The sequence below is a fragment of the Plecotus auritus genome, assembly GCF_963455305.1.
Source record: "Plecotus auritus genome assembly, chromosome: 1".
In the NCBI taxonomy this organism is placed as follows: Eukaryota; Metazoa; Chordata; class Mammalia; order Chiroptera; family Vespertilionidae; genus Plecotus; species Plecotus auritus.
Window position 1 is genome coordinate 156,284,685 of NC_137770.1, and position 19,883 is coordinate 156,304,567.

Consider the following 19,883-nt stretch of genomic DNA (forward strand, 5'->3'; position numbering starts at 1 on the left):
GTCACCATAAAGAGAACTGAATTTCTCTACCATCTTCAAGTTCTTTCTGTTGTTGGTATGCTATCAGTCTTACTAATTCTGTGTCCAGTACTTTGTTTTGGCTGAATACTGGAAATGAGACAGAGCAGCGACAGTGGGGATATCCTGAAAACAGCAGTGAGCTGTGTATAAGAGGCCTGAAAAGTTCTCTTTTGACTTGAATTTCAAATTTTACCAAATCAACACATTATCCACTGATCTCACAAAGCTTCGTGAGCACAGAGGCACAGTGTTTTATTATTGCTGGTTGATAGCCAGCATCACAGAGTTGCGTTAAAATTTAAGAACAGCAATTTCATTCTTCCATCAGCTGTACTCCCAAATCCAGCCTGGAGAGGCTTTATCCACAGACCGTAGCCTTTACCAACAGGATGTTTTTGCTACCTGATAGGGAAAAGAGATGAAAGTGCGTGAAAAGCTGAAAGTAATCCATTTGCGAGGCCCAACTCACTCAACCAGATAGAAAGTTGGGCATTAGCACAGTACCCTAGTCTACAGCATGTGTTTGGCAGGCTCTGAGTCATCTCTCAACCTGCTTCGGCACGTACTGGTTTTATTGTTTCATTATTCTACCCCGTAGGCAATCAGAACATCTTTGGTCAATGGGCTGTCTGGCTAATAGGAGGCACAGATGTTCTGAACCTAGCTACTACTGCCATCCATCTTCGGGGCCAGGTGGGATTTGCACTGGGGCACTTGAATATATGCTAATGGTCATCTTGGTTCTTGACTTCAGTCTCTAAACAGGTAATATCTGTGGGAAGTAGTAACATCCCTTTTCATGTATCCTTAAAGAACCTGAACATGTGCATTCTTTAAGATTCCCAGAAATCTGAGGGTATAGACTTAAGATTGACTTTCAGATTTCATTTCTTCTCATTATCTAATCTTGCTTCCAAAATTAAATAAAAAGAAATCTTGCTTTGCATTGGTGAGGCAGACAGATTTAACTTAAAAGTAATTATCAGCTAACTAAATCTTACCAATTGAAATGGAAAAAAATAGGACTATAGTGAACTTTTTCTACAAGGCTAAACTTTCCTGGCTTGGAGCAGTCAAGGCCCCTCCAAGTTAGGTGGTAAACCTAACTTCTCTTTAAGTGCCATGGATTCCATTCACCTCTGCCTTCCTGTCTATCTGAGCGTGTCCAGTAATGAGGAAACCCTGCTGATGGATTTGCAGAGTCTATGTAGAGTTTTTTGGATGGCTGCAAATATGGCTGTAATTCAAGATCTTGTGAAAAAACATGGAGATTTGTATTGTAAATATTATTGTTCATAACTAGTCAATCCAAAATATAGATAATTAAAAGGATTATTTAAGAGTATGAGCAGGCATGTTGTTTTAATTATTTTAGTAAGCAATAATTATCCCTGAGTAGAGTATAACTGTACTTTGCAATATGACATATTATAACTTATTTAGTATGTTCCAGCTGAACATTTGATTGAAGAGATATTTTTTAACTGTTAAAGGTTGCTGGCAGCTACAATATTTTTCTCCAACTTGTATCCCATTATGTTAATATGTGCTTTATCGACAGACTGGGATTAATGTACTGATTTGGAGTCACAGTACCACTTTTCATTCATCTCATTTCACTTCTTCATTTGTTGGGCTAATGATCTACAAACTATAAAGACAAAATTTAAAAGAAAAAAGTCTGTGATGCTGCAGTACCACCTATCAGAAACAATCTCTCCCCATTATAATTGTGTGGGGCAGTGTTTACGCATCTGCTGAGAGGACTGGTCTCTAGGAGCCCATTGTTTTGTCCTTCCCTAGGTCTGCTCGCAAGTGCCAGATTCCACCTTTGGTATTTTTAATTGTCTGATAAGCTAAAGAAAAAGAACCTTGAATTAATTTACTTGGGTAGAAGAGCCCAATGATGAAATAGGCCCAATGTTTCATGTCATTCAGAACTCAAACCAAAATCTTTATTATCAAATATATTCATCTTTCTGAAAAAAAGAATACCTTTTTTATATCCAAAATGCTCAACTATTTTATATATTATATTTTGTATATGCTATTTTACATAAATATGTATTTTACAGATAACATATAATTCTCTGATAATTCTTTGTCATGCATTATTCAAATACAAATCAGTCATCTTTTCAAAGTAAAACCTCACACCTTGGGCTTGTGAAAAGTAGCCATGCACCTGCTAATTTACCTCTAGTCAGCAACTCAGCATGGCTTTTATCATGTTAAAAAAATCATAAGTCAACTCTTCACACATGAATTTTCATTTCTTTTTCCAGTTGGGGGGTGGAATTTTACTTACATAAAGATTGCAGGAGTTAACCTTTTAGCAGTTGGAGAAGAAATGGGAATAAACTTGGCCAATAAATAGTGAATGGTGATTTAGGGCATCAAGTTGGAATTAAATTCATGGTACTGTAAAATAGTAACCTCATTGAGGATCAAAGTCATGCTTTTTTATCCAGCGCTTCTTTGTGACAAACACATTATGTCAGCTCCACTAGCTCATTTGTCTGCTGCAGTTCCACTTTATCAGGCTGGAGTAAAAAGAATTGATGTGTCTGGATAGATAAAGTAAATGGAAACTCAGGACTAATTCCAATATGCTGCACTTTGATATATTTTGCAAACCTGAGAGCAGCTGGTGTAACACTAGTTACTGTTTGTATTTAAATATTGTACATTAGAAGACCTTAGAAAAGATGTTTTATAATGTCTTTTTTTTTCTTTTCAGCAGCTATTGGCTTTCAGAATGTTCTTTTTCTTTCATTTACTTATTGTGTTCACAAATATTTTTCAGAGCTGCTCTTTCAGAAACTTTTGTCTCATTACCAACACAGATAAAACATGATTCTTTTCAAAGTGTTAATGCAAATACAATTTTAAATTGTAAGAGTGACTTGCTTTTGCTTTCTTTTCTCATCCTTTACAATATTAAATTGAGTTTTTTGAATTAGTAAGATTTATTTTCTCAAATTTTCTGTTTTCAAATCTCTGAACTTCTGGTTAAATTTTAAAGTGCTACCAAATTTACCATAATAAGTGTATCTTCATTAACTTTAGATCAAGAATCAACATAAATGTATTTTTATATAAAATTGCATTTTAACATAAAATAAATTATTTACATCAAAATAAAAACTTTAATGTTTTATTATGTAGATTAATGAGACAAAAAATGCTCCTAAAAACTACAAGTAATAGAGCCATATCTGTCTCAAATTGTTAGACCCAAACAAGTGTTAAAATGTGGAAATTGACATTAAATCGCTGCTGCTTTATAGTTTGAGGTTGCAGATAAAAATATTATAGCTCAAGGTACAATGGGAAAATAATATTTTTATAATAAATAAATTCCTGAAATTTAGGAATTATATTTTGTCCTTTCTTTCCTTTAAAACTTTTTTACATAGTTAATTAAAATGAATTATTGAGAATATTTCTTAAGTAATTGAAACTCAAAATGTTCCTGTTTCAATATTTGGATGTTTTATGTTTTTTTTATTTGCTTTTATTTATCTCAATAAATGTTCTTCTCTTTTGTGTTACGTAGTTAAAATCTTGATTTAGGATTATAGTAGAAAAGTATAATCATGAAACCTCTCAGTGAAGTTGAACTGGTACCAGATATTATGCCCATTTAGGACATCAGTAAAGAGAGATGGGGGAGGTTATTGCAACAGAGAAGAAAACAGAATGAATGGCTAAAATGACCAGCAGATCTTTCTTTTACTAATACATTTAGGAGGAACTAAATCAGCTACTGATAACTCTGCTGATTATGGGCTTTCTCTGGCTGCCTTTATGAAGAACAGGAAGACAAGATGAGCAGCTCTTATCCCTGAAGAGGAACTTGATCCTGATGGAAACATCCTAATGGAAAATGTGGTGTTGGGATGCGAGACTGATGCAGTGGCAGCGTGGCCATGCCACAAGTCATTCAATATCATCTGCGTACCGTCTAACTCAAAATTGCAGTTATATAAAATGGCTCACATAGGGTCTACATTTTTATTGATTCCATAATCACATGTCAATTAACATTTGTATTTAGAACGCAGCAGACTTTTGAAAGCATAAATGAGAAAGGGAAGGTATATTCATTGCTCTCCTGGCAAATATACATGGTTATATATTTGATTTTTACTGCAGATATAATTGGCAGAATATTTTATTACACAGGAAAAAACAATGTGAAAGAAGGCAGAAAAAGCAAATTGACATGTACCAATAAGTATATTTCAAAAGTGCACTATACCATCAGCCGTTTCAAATAATATGGCTGCTAAATTTTATGGGTTTAATTAATTTGAGTTTTTTTCTGTAATAAAATGAACAAGCTCAACATTTTTAAAATTACACCTCTAAAAACTCTTATTTACCAAGATAGCCATTAGTATGTGCAGCATATACAATAAGCATTTAGGGTAAACTGGCAATGACCAAAATGTTGTATGTGACTAATACCAACATATCTATATACTTTTACACTCACACAAAATGATATTCTCACCCTAGCAACCAAAAATGTCTTTCTTCAAAAAACTATTTGAAGAGCATCTTAATTCCTAGATGTCTCTTTATATAAAAAGTAACAATGACAAAAGCAAGATGAAAAGAAAATGAATTCAAATGCTATAAAGACCACAAGGATTTCGTGTTCATGAAGCTCCAGTAAAGCTGAGCTTATGCAGAGGCAAAATACAGAATTTGGTCAGTAGGAGATGTAAGGAGGAGTGAGAGCAAAAAGGAAAGGGAAGGGGAGAACAAAAAGGGGTGTTATTTAGGATGTGTGCAGTGTAAACATCATGTGGCTCTGCTTTCAGCAGCTCCAAATGTCATGCCATTGTTCAGTGTGTTCAAAATGCCATATATGCCGCAAGGTCTGTGCAGTGACATTTCCTAAGTTATATCAGCAAGGAAGAACAGTGTGTAGAGTGTCAGGGACCCTCCAGGGTGTGATCCTATGGAATGCAAGTGCACACATTCGGTGATGTCACCGAAACCCTATCTCCAGCCATGGATGTCAGCCAGTCTATCTTCTAAATGCCTCACTTGATACAGTGGGGGGTTCAGGATGAATCCTCCCCATTTACTGAACTTACTTTATTGCAATTGGCCAGAGCCCATAACTTTGCGACACAAGTGGGTTCTTGATTCTGCGTTTGCTAACGCTTAATGTGTAAAACCAGATGGCCCAGGGTGCAGAACCTGCTCTCAGCCTTGCCCAGTGTGAAAGCCGCTGAAGTGGGGTGACTGCATGCTAGAGTGTGAATATTTTGGACTGAGCATTGCCAGCATGGCGACCTGGTCTGAACCCGTCCCCTGAGTCGCTGCATGCCTCCAGGCATGCCATTTAATCTCCAGGAGTCTCAGTTTCTTTACCTGTAAAGTGAGAATGATGGGCTGATCTTGATAGTTGGTTTTAGTTCTAAAGTTCTATGACACCTAAAGAAGAGGTGCCTTAATTTCTCTCTCATGGAACCTGATTTCTAGAAAAGAACAATTGGGAATTCCAAAATCTGCTACTTTTGATGTGAAATAATAAGGCTGATTTACCTGCTATTTGGGATATAAAGGTCTCAGTTAGCCCTTTGAAATAAAAATCCTCACATAGTCTGAAAAAGCTAACCTTTTTTTTGTACCTTCTCTGTGCAAGAAATGTTGCATGCTTAGTCATATTTAAGTTTCATAAGGCAACAAAAGTTGGTTCCATTTTACAGATGAGATATCTGAAGCTCAGAGAATCAATTAACTAATTGTGCCAGAATTTAAAATAGTCTCTGGGTCAAGCTCACCTGATTTCCACAACATTACAGCCCCTGGGAAAAGAAGAAAGACACTTTTTGTGTGCCTGTGATGCATCAGCTATTATGCTACAACATCACTTAGTCCTTATTCTTAATGAAAAGCAAATTATTCTCATCAATATTTGAGGGGTTAAATCAGATGTTGGCTAAACAGCCTATAGGACAAATCTGGCCCATCACCTTGTTTTATGAATTAAGTGTTGGAATATCAACATGTTTATTTATTTACATACTAGAGGCCCAGTGCATGAATTTGTGCACAGGTGGGGTCCAACCAATTGGGGCAGATCAGGTCCAGGCCAGCTGGGGGAGGGGCCAAAGGAGGTTGGCTGGCTGGCCCGCCCCTGATCAGGGTGGGGGGTGCCGATCGGGGCCCGATCAGGCAGGTTGGCCGCCACAGTACACATCATAGCGACTGGTCATTCTGGTCATTCTGGTCACTTGGCTTTTATATATATAGATTGTTTCTGACTGCCTTCAACCTACAACAGCTTATTTGAATAGTGTGACAAAGACAGGATGGCCTACAATACCTAAAGTATTTATTACCTTGACCTGTACAGAAAAGTTGTTTAATGATTGTGTTAAATTGATTCTTTAAGAACAAAAGATGTGCTTGTCAAAGGAGTAAAAGGCACTATAGAAACCTTCACAAGAGAAAAACCAACTGAGGAATAAAAAATGCAATGAAATAACAAGTGTAACTATTAAATTAGTGTGACTAATCTCTTCATGTAGCTCAAAACTTACTCTGAAAGCAAGTTAAAAAAAGTTTTAAAAATATTTTGATCAATGGAAAAATTGTTGGAATAAATGGATTTTTTATGTTTCTCATATTTTTTATAAGTTTTATAATAAGTTCTTATTTTGTTATTAATATTGAATGAAGATGTTTACTTTGGGGGAAAACACATTTATTTGCATAATTTCTGGTAAGTTACTTTTGAAAGGCATATCATTTTCAGGTTTCTTTTATCAACTTATTCCTGGTAGGAAGGGTAACATGAGAAAATAAACATACCTGAGAGGTGTTAAAATTCTTTTAATTTCTAAAAACTCTTTCATTTTGGCCTGATGCATTTTCCATTGCATATGAGAAAGCATAAACTAAAATGTGAGCCAACTCTAAACCAGATTTGTAAGTGTATAACTTCCCAATATTTTGTCAGTCCTCTTGATTGCCTTTGTGCTCCAAATCTGCTTTCTCTTTCTCAAATTATTTTATTGTTGCTTCCCGGGACCCAGAGCTTCCCATTATATAACTTTACCAAGATCTTCAACCATACCTGAGACCTCTTGCCTTTAAACTTGATGCATAAAAACAGATGAGGATTGTTTCATCTACACAGGGGGCTGCAAGTGTCCAGCTATCATCACGCCTTCTATATGATTTCTCCATTTTCAGCTTCTAAAGCATACTCACTGAGTAACAGCCAGCAGTTTTGTTGTGCTTACCAGGTGCTAAGCACTGTTCTAAGTGCCCCACATATTAATTCATTTATATCTCACAATCATCTATGCATAGTTAGTTATTATTATTATTCCCGTTTTACTGATTAGGTGACTGAGCATTAGGAGGTCACCCAGTTGGTACTCTGTGGCTTGGTGGGATCTAAACCCTGTTTGATCTGGCTCTAGAGGGGGCACTCTTTGTCACCACACAACACTGCTTCTCTTCCTGCACCAATCCTAACTTATTTAATCTGTACAAATGCCCTGTGAGAAAGGCAGATGGGACAAGTGGGTTTATTATTCTCTGACCAAGGGAGGGGTGAGGTGACTTTAGCCATGTCAGAGCTAGAAAGTGGCAGATCTAAAATGGGAGTTAAAACCTTCTTTTTCTAAAAACATGGTCTTATTAAAACAAAAGAAAACTATTATTTCCTTCTAAGAAATGGAATTCCATTCTACTTGAGATGATAATGCTTTATAAATTGTTAAACTTTCTTGGAATAGTTTTGTTCTATTGGGTGATAATGGGAAAAAATGGCTGGCTCATAGGAGTAAATATCTAATAGATTTCATTGGGAATCATGCTAAATTGGTGGGGACATATTTTTAACTAAAGAGACTGGGGAGCTCTCAAAACAAAATAGAAGGCATGTGAGTATCTGGATTTTCTTGTGGAAATTAGAAAACAGCCATAGATAATTCTACTAGCATCACCTCAGGCACCTTCAGGATTTGTGCAATCATCTATTTAGCATCCTGAGAGGGTACTGACATCCATCAGCTTGACACAATCCCCAGAATGTACGAGCAGTAATTAACTGAGGGACAACATGAAGTTACTGAAGAACCAAATTGCTTAAAAGATGCCAGCAGTGAAAGCACGCTGACACCTACAAAGCTGTCTGTGACTAATCAAAAGACTTTATCAGTGGTTTGCTATCATGAGTTAGCAATGTTGGCATTGCATTGAGACCTAAATGATGTAATAATTATGTCTAGCAATGAAATATAAGGACAACTGGGGAGAAAAAGAAAAAAGAGAAGAAATTGCTTTCTTTTTCTGCCTCAAACTAACTTTTTACATATGCATAGTTCATTTCAAGCCCCAAATGAATTCAGAACAAATGAGAATATAGTTAAAGCAATTTTCCTTTTTGGTTAAAAACAACTAAAAAGAGAAGAACAGAATGTGGATGGGAGAGTCCATCTGACAGCGTATAGATTTTTTTGCCTCAATGTTTTAAACAGGTAGTTACCCAGAGTTTGGCAAATTCCAGCAAAAGTTGAATGCCCTGAGTAATCAGTTGTTGATGTTGACAATGACAATAAAAGGCTGGAAGACCAACCAATGTAAGTGGTGCCATAAAACCTTTCAAGGCAACAGATGGGACAAGATAGACTGCATTGTGATGCAATACAGTTTGGCCTATATTTTCATTGGTGGAAGAAAAGCCAAATCTATGTCTAGTTTCAAGAAAGAAATATATACCCGTTTTTGGAAGTACCGTATATGTGGCAGATATGGTCATGTATGAAAAAAACGTCAGTGGAGAAATCACCTGGAGGAGCCATTTCAAAGAATGTCATTTACACTGTGACTTTCTATTATCAACTCATATCCAGGAAGAGGTCTTTACCAGGTGATTGACCACCATGGCCCATATTATCATAACTACTTAGGGGAAGAATAATTATTATTCATAACTACCATCAACTATTAATGCCTAAATGAAATATTTTTCAAACTATTTTGTTTTTCAAAATAAGAATTATATCCAAACTCATATATACATTTATATAAAAATAAGTTTTTTAAAACAGCTTATACTTTCTCTGGACAATGAAGGATAATATTGTTCACCACTACTCTATTTTATTCTATGCTGTTTCATTTGAAAAACTAGTTTTCACTGATAAAATTGAAATACCAATAATGATTTTCAATCACATTTTCAAAAACAGCAACTGAAGCATATCTTCTCAAGTCTGTGAATATGTTTTCCACTATAGAAAGGTCTGTGATATAAATATCAATGTAAAAAGACAAGTTTTAAAACGAATCAAGCTTATTTGCGATTCCTTGGAGCACCAAATTCCATTCTTATCAAGTCCATTTGAAGAGATCTTTTTAAATGAGCTATGTATTTCATGATAAAATAATTCATTCACTAAGTGAAGAAATAAAATATTGGTCTAGAAAGTACTAGTATTATATCATTAGAGTCTTACAAATACTAGTCTGAATGCTTAGGTCCTCCTGAGAAACTTTTTTTTTTTAATAATTAGTTTGTCTTGACATAGGGAAGTATTGAATTCAAAGCAAAAGAAAGAGAGAGAAAGAAAGGCTAAAAAAAATAAAAGAAAGAACAAGAGGGAGAGGAATACCAATTGGCAGTAATTTTTGTTAACGTACAAGTACAAAATACTTTTTCCATATTCTGTAAAATCTTCCTCTTTCAAGAGCTCTGAAACAAAACAGATGTAACAATACTTATCTAGAATGTGCCAGATTAATTTTTAAAAATTTTGGTTCATACTAGATTTTTTTGGAAGTAAAGATCTCTATGCAGTATAATTTGTACATGAAAAGCTCAGTAGGTATTCTTACTGATCTTGTTGGAAGACTGCCCTACATAGGCAATGACTTCTCAGGGTCAGGGACTATATTTACTCTATCTTTGAATCATCATCACTTAGTACTGGGCCTCTCACATAATAGGTACTCAGCAAGAGTTTAAGTAGGTAAGTCTGTCCCACTTATAATCTTACCATGACCTACATTCTAAATAACAAAAGGGCATCAAACTCCTGAGTTGGTACTTTGGGAGGTGATAAACCATAGTCATCTCAACATAACCAATTTAGCTATTTGGTTGAGTTAGTTACAAAGTTTAAAAAACAAGCAAACAAACCTGTACATCGTGTTTTATGACATGTTCAACTACATCTACAGGAAGCTGTGGAAAATTCTTTGGAAATATCTTTTTTTTTTTTTTAATTACGAAAGGCCCAGTGCACAAAATTCATACACGGGTAGGGTCCCTAGGCCTGGCTGGTGATCAGGGCCAACTGGGGCCTTCTGGCTGCCAGCTGGGGACTTCCTTCCAGCTGCCAGCAGGGGCCTCCCTTCCTCAGCTGCTGGCTGTGGGCCAGGGCCTTCCTTCATTTCATGCTGCCCCATGGTGGTCAGTGCACCTCATAGCGAGCAATTGAACTCCTAGTCTCCCAGTCGAATTCCCAAGGGGACAATTTGCAATATTAGACTTTTACATAGATAGATTAATGAGAAAGATGCTGTATTACAGAGTTCTATCACCTACTGTATACTTTTATCATCAGAAAGAACTTTAAGAATAAAGATTGTCTATAGACTCAATGGTTCCTTGTGGATGGTCATCAATATAATCGAACTACATAAGTTCCACAGATGACATACAGTGGTTATAGGTTTTTTAAAAAAGATGAACAATTTTCAAGACTACTTTACTATTCTCTGAATGTATTGTCCTTGTATTTCCATCTCAACATTTTTTAATGTACTGTGTCATTTATCAATCATAAACTTCCTCTCATCATTGACTTGTTGACATTCAGTCATTTCTGCAATGTCTGGTTCATTTTTACATTTTTAAAGAAGATAGTAGTGAATATTTCACATATATGGCATCACCTCTTTTTTGTATTGAAGGTATTTATAATTTTCTGTTGTATACTATTGTGGCATTATATGCACAATATTTATTTTTCCCTATTAGAGTCTAAGGCTTTGTGACTTAAGGGATAGGATCCCCAATAGGATCCAGCACAGTGTTTTGCACACAATAGATTTCCAAATGCTAAGCATCATTTATTCATTCAACAAAGTATTATCAAATTCTTAATTCTATTGGCAATGTTTAAAGTACCAAAAATATCATTGTAAACAAGACAGATAGATCTATGCCCCCACTCATTTTACATGAATGTCTAAATTAAAAAATGTAAATAAATTTATTTATTTATTGTGTGACTATTTAGAACAGTTTTCTTTGGTTTTGGATTTGGACTAATTATCCTGGACCTCCTTTCTCTAAACAGGGTAATGCTGGAAATGTCATTAAAATACCCACAATCTTTAACAATAATACTTGTCTTACAATATTATTTGAAAATTTAACAAGCATATGATTTGTTGGTATACATTTGTAACTCATTAAGTATGACCTCCCCCCTCTCACCATTTCAGGAGAGCAAGAAATGCTATCTTAGTTGTTCAGGACATATAAGAATGAGTGACTTGATTATTAGTTCTGGAAACTACTAGGATATCAACTTTATTTAGAGTATGATACTAATTTCTATAAATCAGACAGATTAAGGAAGAAATTCCCCCCAAAAATGTTTACTGCATCATTGAGAAAGAAGTTAGATTTTAATTTTAATACATATTTCTAGATATGTTGTTTCAACATTTGTAATGTTAAAAATTATTTTAGGTTACCCAAATAATTAAAAGTAAGTTGAACAATTTATTTACTTTTTGATTGATCTCTTGGCAAAAACTATTCGCTCTGGGTATTTAAAGCTTAGTTAAAAAGATAAAATATAATTAACTCTTTCAATATTTTAATGAAGCCATGATCCTATTCTTTGGTACTTTTGCTCCTGCAATACTTAGAAAGCATCTGTAAATAATACCTTCATTTTTATTCTAGTATTGGCAAAGGGAATGCTATACATATTTGATTTTTTTTTTCAGAAATACCTCTGCCTTAGGCAATAGTATATATTTCAAGGGATAGCTATGCTTCAGTACGCATTCAGCAAAACTCAGGGTCAAAGTTGGAGAAACTTCCATTAGTCCATCAAAATAAACTCTCCCTTTGTTTGGGGGAAGATGGATTTTCTTCCAGGTTACATTTCCCAGCCTCACTTGCAGCTACATGTGGGTATGTGATGGAGCTCTTGCCAGTGGAATGTGAGTCCAAGAGATACATGCCATTTCTAGCCCAGGACTTAGGATGGGCATGCCTCTTTCACCAGCTGGAATCAACAGCCTGAAGCAAGTAAGATTGAGCAAGCAGACAACAGCAATTCACCGCTGAATTAAGGAGCAAAACAAGCCACATCACTTAAGCTCAATTTAATAAGTATTCACAGTGACTGTTATATGATAAATACTGTTCTAGATATTTGGAATACATCAACAAAATAAAACAGTAGTTTTTATTCCAGTGGGGAAATACAGGCAGTAAACAGACCACACAGTAAATTAGTAAGTTTCAAAGCAGGTTATATAAAGAAAAGTAATACAGGAAGAAGACAAGTAAAGGAAGGTAAGGGGAATGGAAAGTGCTGGTGAGGGTGGGGTAGTTTTATAGGAAAGGGGCCATTTGCAAAAAGTTTTTTTGAACCAATCTCAAGAGGTACCGGTATTAAACAAATGATGCACATTTACTGAATATCAGCCCTAATTTTAGACCATTTTAGATATATTTTACTTTTACTTTAATCATAGGGAAGGGTGGCAATTTGGTAGGATTCACTGACTGTGATCACAGTGTGATCCTAGGTTCTAAAATCTCTACCTAGTATATACTTTTTTAGGTCAAATAAATATTTTTGACTGCTAAAAATACATGAACAAATAAACGAGCAAGCTCTTATTTTGTATAAGTAAACTCTTCCCTTACTGTATATAAACTGGGGTGCCACATGTTAGACTTTACCTCTTAAAAGAGGCACATGCTATTATTCCATGTCAAAATGTTTGTGAACAGGTAGTTATTCTCTAGAAGCTGTAATTCCATCTCTGTTCTGAACATGCTGTATAGCTCACTATCTTAGCTTGGATAAAGCTAGGCTGCCATTATTAAAGATGCCCACAGATATAGTGATTTAAATAATGTAAGTGTTAGGGAGCTCTTACCCTTTGAGGCAGCATGGAGGGACTTAGAGAGTAGTATGCTAAGCGAAATAAGCCAGTCAGAGAAAGGCAAATATAACATGAGCTCACTCATATGTGGAATCTAATGAACAAAATAAACTGATGAACAAAATAGATCCAGAGACATGGAAGCATGGAACAGACTGTTAAATCTCAGAGGAAAGTTGGGAGTGGGAGGGTGGGTGGGAAGAGGTTTACTAAAGAACTTGTATGCATATATGCATAACCCATGGACACAGACAATAGAGTGGGGAAAGCCTGGGGTGGGGGGTGAGGATTGGCTAGAATGGGGAGAAAAAGGGGACATCTGAAATACTTCCAACAATAAAGATTAAAACAAATTTTTTTTAAGAAAAGAAGAGATCTTTAGAAGGAAAACCTATTAGATGCAATCACTTAGACTCTCGGGAAACTGTTGGCTAGGGTCTATGCTTAAATATTATTAAAACTGAGGCTACATGCAAAAAATAAACAAATAATGTGTTTCTTTTTATGCATATAACAGTTCTGAGGTGATGATTCCAGACTGCTGGGCTCTAGGCCATCACTTAGGAACCCAGAGGTTAGTCTGTACTCCACATGCACATGTGTAACCACTACTAAATTGTTTTGGGGTTTATTTTACAGTTAAGATTAAAATTCAGGCCAGGGCATCTTTTCTGAATGATAGGTGCCTATGCTTTAATGATTTTTATATATTTTGAATATCATTCCTAAGTCTAAGTTTCTGCACAATGTAGCCAGGTCTGCCTTTTCAACTTGATCTTCTGTAACAACTCTCACCAAGCACCTTGCCTCCTCCTTCTCCTCTATCTCTAGTCCTCACTTACTCCTGTTTTCTTTGGGTTTGAAAACCCACCATGCTTTTTATTGCTTACTCCTCTCTGTCTCTGGAATTACATCCTTGTGGCCTGCCCCCTTTGCATAAGGAACTCCTACATCTTCTGTGGACCTTACCTAAAAGGCCAGTTCCTCAGAGAAATCACCTATGATTTTCTAGTACCTCGTTCCAAAATAGGTTGAGTTTTCTTTTACTTACAGATAGGTTTCTCCTGAATTTCTCCTTTGTAACACTTAGGATTACCAGCTTGATGTCAGTCTTTTCTGACAGACTATAAGTCTCCTAAGGGCAGGAGCTGTTCCATCTCATTCATTGTTTCACTGTCTTATCTTTAAAATGTTTAACTGAACAGGCCACCCAGGAAGTACTCAGCAAGTATTTGTTGAGTGAATAAATGAACAATGATGTCTCACTGTCAGAGAGGAAATATTCTTGTAATAGTTACACTTGCTTTCTGAGATAATTGGGTTTATTTTGTCTTGTTCAAAACAAAAATAAATGACATTAATTGAATTAGCATTTAATGAATGACTAGTATTTGCCAAGCAGTGTGTGATGTGTTAAGAAATATATAATGATGAATTAAAGGTAGACTTCATTCCTGATAGGAGTACCAATTTAGGCATTTGAGAGCCTTCATGGCATTTGAACTTGACTTAATCATAAATAAATACACACTTGAAAATGTATACTACTAAATCCATACCAGTATACACCTAGTAAAATTTAAAATAAAAAGATGTAAATAGACATTTGGGGGTTTTCCCTGATTGGTTGGTTGGTTGTTTTTTCGGATTAAAAAAAAGTATCTTTATTGTTGAAAATATCACAGATGTCTGCTTTTTTTTTTCCCGCATTAACACCCTCCTCCCCACACCTCCGCCTAGCTGATTGTTTAAGAACCAATATGTATCAGTCAAACCTTAGAGACTTGCATTTAATTTCCCACTTTTATTTGATTTTTCAAGTATTCATCTTGTTGACAGAAAGAGAGAATGGCTTACTTTTAATTTTCCCCTAGGTATATTAGTAATGGAGAGTCAACTTAATGTGATAGACTAAGCACAGAACCAAAATAAATGGCATGCTAGGAAAATCTCTGCCTCTTCCACATTACATTCATGTCTGCACAATTATTAGGTGACACTAGATGAGCTTGAAGGTTTCATGAACACAGGGTTGCTGTCAGTGATTCTCAGTGCCCAGGCTATAGCGAACTTAAGGGTTCTAGATTGTTTATCTAAAAGCCAGGTTATATACATGAGGCTTTATTGTATAATATTTGAACTGCAAGTCATGTGCAGGCTATAAAATTTCCAATTAGAATCAGGACATTTCCAGAAAGCTTGTCGGGATGAAATCAAGATCCATCTATAATTAAATTCAGTAGCTCCTTTAAATATAGACTTATGTAATAATAAATTGCTGAGTTATTACTTTTCTTAATTTTATACAACCTTTACCCATTCTTCAAACTTAAGCTTCATCATTTTAAATAACTCTTCCCATGATGCTGAAGCAAAAGCATAAATAAAAAAATTAGCTGCCCCAGTGTTTTTAATATCTTTAACTTAAATGACACATAACCCTTCACACTGTAAAGATTACAAAAAATGTTATTAATTCATAGATGTTTTCTTTTTTTTGAATTTTTGTTTCCTTATTCTCAACCTTGCTTTTACTTTACCGTGTTTTGTCTTGTTTTATTACATTGTGCATCTGTTTTTCAGTTTATTGCTCTGGTGATAGATTTTAATTTATATTTATTTTTTATTTCCAGATTATTTATTCTATTTGTACCCACTGACTCACAGGCCAGGATGGTGATTGTTATACAGTAGTTTACTTTTAAAAGAAATAGGACTGCTCAAGCAGCTAATACAGGAAGATGTATCACCAGCCTGAATAATTGTGACAACCATAGACCGTATCAGTGTCTGTTTGTTTGCACAATACCCTCCTGCATTAAGAAAGCCGTCCCAGCTGTCTTGGGCTCTGGAGTCACCCATTTCATCACTTGACACTGCGGCAGATGTTATGGATTGATAACAGACTTCACTTCATTCACTCCACATCTAAGATTACCTCTGGAAAAAAAATCTAATACATTATAACCCTTCCAGCCATTTGTTAAAAAAGAAAAAAAAAGATCAGCAATTTATTCCCCCTTTAGCATTAAATTGTGTGTCTTTCCCCCCCTCTTTGAATGCACATACTATTTAAAAATGGCCATTTAACACATTCATTGCATGGTTTTCTGTAGGCAAGAAAATCAGTGAGAGACAAGAATGTAATGATTTAATTGAATTAGGACCAGATCAGATTTAGAACTGATGACTCATATTCTCATTATGTAAGAAAGATGCTGTTGGCCTTTAATGATAGAAATATGTGCTGCATTCATAGGTTTGTTTGAAATAAGTACTTGAGTTTTTTTTCTGAAAAAACTGAAAAAGAAGAGCTCAGGCTGGGATTTAAAAGGAGGTAGAAAATCTGTGTTAAGTTGAACAGCTTTCTTAGCCAAACAACAGATTCTCCTCTTTAGTTTAGGAAATTCAAGGAGTCCTCTAAATGCAATGCAAATAGGATTGACCACTGCTTAACAGTCTAAAAAGTGAGCATTTCCAACAAAGAGATTTTATGGAAAAATGTGGATGCAAATAAATAAAAATGTACAATGGGCCTGTTTTTTAGCTGTGAAAATGCTTTGTGTGTGAACAGTGTGAGTTTATTGCTCAGGTTGTAGGAAAGCATAGGATTGAGGCACACTTCAAAATGAAGTGTGGCAGGGGAGGCTGGTGGATCAAACACACCCCATTTAATCCAGGTCTTGAACTTGCATGCAGACACTTCAAGTTTGCTTTCTTCATTCAGGCATTGTCACCTTTTTTACATCTATTTCTAACTTAAAATTAGCTCCTCAGGAGCATCTGTTAGTGTGTGAAACTGGCTTGTATCCATGCATCATCACCTAGAGGCAAGGTCAGCAAATCCCAAAGCAGCCGGAGGTGCTCAGAGTCTTGGGGCCAGGAGAGAAAGAAAGGGGATAGAGAAAGGACATCATGTTACAAAAGAGTGTCTATTACAATATTGGGCAAAAGTAAGTTTACAGTTATTCATTTGGAAAATAATAAATAAATAATAATACAAGTATAAACTGTTTCGAGTACTCACAACTGTAAACCTACTTTTGCCCCACCCTGTATAGTGATTCTTTTCTTTTCTTTTTCAGGTAGGTAACATCTTAAAGTTCACAAAGTTCTTTCATGTTTATTATTTCATTCTTGTTTTGATCCTCTGCTGCCCTAGAATTATACACACAGGGTTCATATTGGCCCTTGATAGACAAGGGAGAAACTGAGTTTCAGAGAGATTAGAAGACTTGTCTAAGTTCTCACAGCTGAATAGTGGCTTTTTAAAGAGAGTATGACAAATGTCTTTTAGGCAAAACTCACAGTCACTGTGTTTCCTATTCTATTTAGCCTGGGTGAAGAACGAAGGAATGGTAGTCCTAGTAGCTCTATCATTCTTCTACTTTGTTCTCCCTTCTCTCACAGAGACCCAGTGAATCATGGGCCAGGATGGCAGCTGTTCAGAGACCAGGGCAGCAGGGAAAAAGAGCCACCATGAGCCCAGGTATGTGACAGCAATAGAGTTCATACACCATATCAGTCTAAGCCAATGCAAAGACATTCCGTCGTGGCAGTTGACATTTGAATCCATACTAAATCTAAAACATTATATGTACCATTAATTAAAGGAGACTTGACTTGGGAGTCTGAAAGTGTGCATGAGAGATGAGCTTTCATCTTATTTTGATTGAGTCTTGTTCATCAGTACAGAGCCTCAACTTGATGGGAGTGGGAGAGGCATTATTCTGGCCATGCTGGTCATCATGCTCCAGCTCCCCACAAATGCAGGTTGCTTGAAATCTAGAAATACACAGTCTAGCACTGCTGAGGAGTTGCAAATTTCAAGTGCTGCTCTGGGAAGAGCTGACATGGAAACCCACAGAACAATGTAGAAGCTGAGGAGGAGAGCAACTGAAGTTTTGGTTCCAAGGGGTACTGATCTCTGAGGAGGTAGATGAGGGGAATGAGATATGGAGGCACCTGGGCAACAAATGAGCAGCCAAAGAAAATTACAGGATTCTTCCCAATTCCCATGCTAAAAGAACTAGAGAGAACCACATGGAATTCTATGTTTTCAATTAAGCCAGTTATGCAAACTGAATATTTGTGTTTCCCCCTTGTGGATATCCCAGCCCCCAATGTGATGACATTAGGAGATGAATCTGTGGGAGGTAATTAGAATTAGCTGAGATCATGAAGGTAGAACCCAATGAGTGGGATGATGCCCTTATAAGAGTCGGGTGATAGCTGGCTTCTTCTCTGCTCTCTACCACGGGAGGATAAAAAGATGAGTCTGCAAACCAGAAGAGGACTCTCACCACAGAACCCAGCCATGATGGCACTCTGATTCAAGACTTCCAGGCTCTGGAGCTGTGAGAAGTTAGTTCTGTTGTTTATATGCCATCCAATCTAGAATTTTTCCGTTAGAATAGCCAGGTGACCTAAGTCATGGAGTCTAGGCTTTCTATAGTCTCAAGGCCCAGTAAGAGGCTGGTATGTGAAGTAGGAAAACAGACAGAGGTAAAGTAGTTTTTTTTGTTGTTGTTTTTAAAGCCAGCAGTAAGATGAAAAAGGGGAAACAGAGACTTCTAAGAACATAGATTCCCATGATTAAGGAAACCAGATTCAATAGAACCACACAACTGGTAGTTACAGTAAGGTTGATTTAGAAATTACGAAAGTTGATAATACAAGTGTCCAGAATCAAGCTGATCTAAGGCTTCGTACCCTACAAACATAAAAGGAATCCTAAAGTTTCTGTGTTGCAAGCCAGAAAATACTTGCTTCCATATTTCACTGCTTGTATATCACACATTTTAGCATCTTTGAAATGAAAGCACAACATAGAACCAGTGCTATCTCACATAGATTTTTTTTCTTAGTAACAATAAAATTGTGCTTGTTGCAATAGGAAAAAATGTCTATAATTTGATCAAATGATTTTAGGTGCCTGCTATGAAGTAAATAACAACAATAACAACAAAAACACACAAAAAGTAAGCAAAACAAACAAAAACTAAAGTGAGATACCTAGATCTAGTCTAATAGAACCCAGGATCTCTGATGACAGTGGGTCTAAAAGGAAGACTCTAGTAAACCTGGAGTAAAGATCAAATAAAAGGAGAAAGAATTTTGCTGAAAGAATAGTACATTGTTTGAGTAAGCTGAATTCTTATAAATTGTCTCTCAATCTGCAATTTATACCTGTAAGATTATTAACATCAAAGAGCATGTTTATTTTAATTGCAATTATATACAGCAATTGGGTGTATGAGACCAGACTGTAGACTCAAGTGTTGATATTGGTGGGAGAAGCTCCTCAGCACACTGAATTATGAAGATGAGAGAATGCTCAAGAGGAAGCATAGACACAATCTGTTTGAATATATACTGAAAATGGAAACTCAGCATGTAAACTCCTATGTATTTTTTTAATCTGGTTTAGATGGCATTTTCTATTTTATAAAATCATGCGTGTTCCTGAAAAGTTTGATGTTAAATTGATAAAACTTTAAAGAAGATGAGACTTAATAAGCCCTGGGCAGACAACTTTTGTAAAATGAGTCAATGTTCTTCATTTATCTAGCCTATGAATTTGAACTGTCAGATTGATATACACCTACACTTAAACTGGTAATGATAATGATGATATAAAACCACTAATTAGCTCTAGCTCTGTGATCTGTCTTGTATAT